Here is a 4606-nt window from a genome sequence, read left to right as displayed (position 1 = left end):
TTCTGAGTTGTCAGATCTTCAGTCGCACTTAATCACACAAACTGCACAGTACCAATTATGCCCCCCGAATGGTATGGAAAGCTTTTAACCGGCCTGTGATTACCCCAGCCACCCCATTGCTCTTCTTAATTACCTATTAAATTGGAATGGCGAGTCGTTGAATATATAGATGTTTAGGGGAATTTTTAATGTAAAAATATTATTTGAGTACACTTAACCCTTTAAATGGGGACCCTTATGGGACATATGCTGGGGAGAGATAGAGAGTATGGATGCAGAGGAGGCTGCCAGGTTTGTGCATTTATTTCCAGAGGGGAGAATTTTGAGACCATTAGCAGTACACTCATTAATATTTAAAAGTAATGCAAATTATTTAGAGGTTATGAATATTCGTTGTGCCTCCCTCTAACTAGAACTTTATGTTGTCCAACATTGATGACAGGTGTCAGATTGGAAGAGTGTCATTTTCCCCCTGACCATCCTTAGAGTGTGCTGATGAGAGATGGCGTACATTTTTGCAGCATTCCTCAGAACGTGTGTCGGCAAGACAACCACCAGGCAATTATGTTATCTTCTTGTCCATTCAGCTTCTGTTTGAGACCACATTACACCATTTCCATTCGCTGTCATGAGGGCTTGTCACAGTAATGAGTGTTTGATGTGCGAGGGAGCTTCTGCCTTCATTGAGTAGAGAGGATGTCATTAATTAAGAAAAAAAGCCTAGACAAGAAAATGGAATTAATTGCATGTTTTAGCAGTGCAGTAATAACAAAATAAAATAATTCTCTTCGGAGAGATCGGAAATAAAAGCTGCCATTATGATATTATTAAATTGTTTTCCACACTTTTTAATTCGGCAGTAACTGTGTCATTATCAAACTCTGAGTCTGTCTGAGGAGTGTCCCAGATTACAAAGCAGTGAGAGCAATGGCTGGGAACTGCTGCCTCTTCCAAAGTGGATAAAAGTGTAACCTGTAACCAGCTGTCCTCATGAGAGTCATATGTACACATCTCCCTCTCCCATATATTATTTTTCCATCCTCCTAAAACAGATTGCATTGTGGCAGGAATGGACAAAGTAAAGTATTATCATATTATTTTGCATTTATTCATTCAGATGTTACCACGTAATTAGGATTCTTTAAACTAACTGGCAAGGACCATTCATAGCACAGTGATTTCTGCCCTTTCTTACCAGGTTGGCTTCAAGTGGTAGTGGCAAGGGTTTAATTTCCATCAGCTATCAGTGAACTGTGGCCCATAGACTCAGGGAGGCCACGCGTACATTTCCCATTTTTCTCCCTTCTTCTTCTTCTAAACGAATTCGATGTGACTATCTTCAAACCACTGCTATCGGGCCATTTCACAGGACATTTGGTAATTGCCATCTGAAGGTCAGTCAGGCGTAGAGGCGCACAGTGGAGCACTTCTGTAGTCAGGTGCTGCCGCTGCAGTCGTCGCCGCTTCCACCAAAACGGCAGCCCCACAAAGCGGAACAGCTCGAGTAAACACGCCACCACGCCGAGACGCTCCAATCGAAGAGAACTTACCGGCACAATTTAGCAAGGACTGGGGCCATGTAATGAACGCGCCGAGTTGCCTTGCTTTGTACAAGAGTTTTTTTTTTACATTTTTTTAATATAGGATTAAGCCTGGCTGAGAAATTGCCATGAATGTTAAGTAGGATGGGATGCGGGGCCATATGGCTCTGCGCTTCAGAGACAGCCTGTTTGTATGACAGCTCTGCCTGCACCCTTGTGACAGCTTACTTGACCAGCAGTCTCTGAAGGCACATGTGTAGCCTGAAACCACTGCTTTTCCCAATGCTGTCAGACGCTTTCTCCAAAGTGACTTACAGTGACATGAATAAACATTACATTAACATTAAAAATGAACAATTTAAAGTCATATAGCCCAATAACAAATACAAATATTAGTAATAGACCGAATTAAAATGAAATAGAATAATAAGATTTGTATTACCTTATAGTGCTCATCATGGATCAGTTTTTGCAGCCTTGAGAAGCACTGTTCTGTGCTGTCATCACAAGACCAGTGCCTGCTAGACTGACAGAGGCCACAGTGAAGGCCCCTGCTGGCCAGTCCACCATCTCAAGCCCAAGGACCCGACAGCATATGGACACCCTGACTCGTGCCTGTCTGGCCGTGGCAGATGGAGGCTGGCGTGGGCACTCAGGGTCAGGCCTGACGTGGGTGCGGAGGGGCATGGACTCTCACCCTGGAGGGATAGTAGCCTCTCCAGTATAAATAATAAACAAACAATCTGTTAACTGACACACTTTCAACAATGCCAACAAAAAGGAAACAAATAAGCTTTGATGTAACTGATGGCAGGTAGCAGTTTATTAATTGGAACAAAACTGGTTGCTAAGAGTTTTGAAGATCAGATGTGGTTATTCTCAAACTTTCTGTGTAAATTATATCACAGTCAAAATGGAATAACTGTTTCATGGCATCTTGCAGTCACAGTCAAAAGACAAATAACTTGAGGAGACAGATTTGATTGGAAATGACAACAGAAAATAAATTCAACCTTTACAGTTGCTATGGAGAAAGAGCCTATAAATTGAACAAATGCTACTTTGAGGATATTTGAGGATATATTCGGATTAGATTCTTTTTGCAAATATGTGGAAGGGTTTAGTTTAGTAGACAGAGTGAGGAAACGATACTCTTTAATCAAAGTACAGTTGCCACCATCCCACCTCATAAGAGGCGATATATGTATTCCCTTTAAAGCCTCAGTGGCCACACTGCTATAATCTGATTCCATTAGCTTCCCTGTACACGATGGCATTTGACTTGGATTTAACCTGCCCGACGGCTACAAACATGAGTCTGAAACCACCGCGCAGCGCCGGCTAATCGCTACACGTTACACTGGCTGACCCCCCGCGTGTCTCCGGGACGTCCAGAATTGTCTTCCTGCCAGAGGGAAGGGCTTACTCACTCTCCCCCATAAGAGGATTGGTCAGCGCCTCGATAAAAAAAAAAAAGTGTGTTTGCCCCGGCCGCGGCAAAAGCAGATACTGAGTGCAACACACAATTATCTCACTTCCTCAGGCTCCTGGACTCCTTCATTCCATCCCATCCTGTCTCCAACATTCTTCTTTTTTTTCCACTCCCCCTGCCGAGAGGATTGTGGGAAATCTGATAAAAATGCATGTCTAGCAGCCGGCGGTTTGTCAGGCCTGATGATAACAGCAAGGGTTTTTCCAAGACACAGACAAAGCAACATGCTGGAGTTTGCAGGGCAGCCAGGCTGAGCCTGTGAGCCTGGTGCCCGTATTGATACCCATTTCATTTCACAGAGCACAGACAGACTTGGCCAATATCACACAGCAGCGCCGCACCTTCAGGAGGGATTCATCGGGAGATCCAAACAGTAGAGGAAAAGAGAAAAGGGCAGAGGACACAGCTGTGTGTTTTTCAGCAGATTGTGAACTTTGCGTCGCACTCTTTGCAAAGTTTCCGAAGTGTGGAATTTTTCTGTTTTTTTTCTTCTTTTCCATTTTTCCCCCTTTTCAACGGGTAGGGTGGGGTGGGGAGTTGGGGATGGGGTTGGGGTCGTGAAAAGGTCATGGCGGAGTCGGGGTATTAAGGCATGCTCCGGTGGCTCACAGTGCAATTATAGTAAGATTAGGAGATTTCAGCAGAGAGTCGCCTGCATACAGCACACTGTTTTAGCCCCCCTGTCTTTTTATGGGCGAGTGTCAGGTGTGCATGGGGGGAGTGAGATAGAGATGGGTGGATGGATAGATAGATAAAAAGAAAGATAGAAAAATAGATAGCAAGGTTGATGAATATGTACATAACACATACAAACACAAACATAGGCTACATGCATACACATACATTCATACATACAGTATGCCTGGACATACATTATGTGCATGAACATACATATGCCTGGACATACATTATGTGCATGAACATACATATCCCTGGACATACATTATGTGCATGAACATACATATGCCTGGACATACATTATGTGCATGAACATACATATGCCTGGACATACAGTACATTATGTGCATGAACATACATATGCCTGGACATACATTATGTGCATGAACATACATATGCCTGGACATACATTATGTGCATGAACATACATATGCCTGGACATACAGTACATTATGTGCATGAACATACATATGCCTGGACATACATTATGTGCATGAACATACATATGCCTGGACATACATTATGTGCATGAACATACATATGCCTGGACATACATTATGTGCATGAAAAGTAAAATGGCTAAAAAGGGAAATGCAAAAAAGATAGAACAAGAGAGAGGGAACGTGGGAGAAAAGAGAGAGGAGGAGTGAAGAGAGAGAGAGAGAGAGTCTTTGTTCTCTCTTAGCCTCTCTCTAAGTGAGCAGTCACGTCTCCAGTGTATCCTCTGGTGTGACAGAGTATCGGCATCAATACAGAGATCACATATGACACACACACACACACACACTGAGTCGTGCGCCTGACACATGGCAGAGACATGCTTCTGCGTAGAAACAAATCTGTAATGTGTGTCTTTCATCCGACAGCATCACAGGGAGCCACGAGGGGGGGGGGG

Source organism: Alosa sapidissima, chromosome 22 (assembly GCF_018492685.1).
Source record: "Alosa sapidissima isolate fAloSap1 chromosome 22, fAloSap1.pri, whole genome shotgun sequence".
Taxonomy (NCBI): domain Eukaryota; kingdom Metazoa; phylum Chordata; class Actinopteri; order Clupeiformes; family Clupeidae; genus Alosa; species Alosa sapidissima.
Note: the sequence above shows the minus strand (reverse complement) of the source record.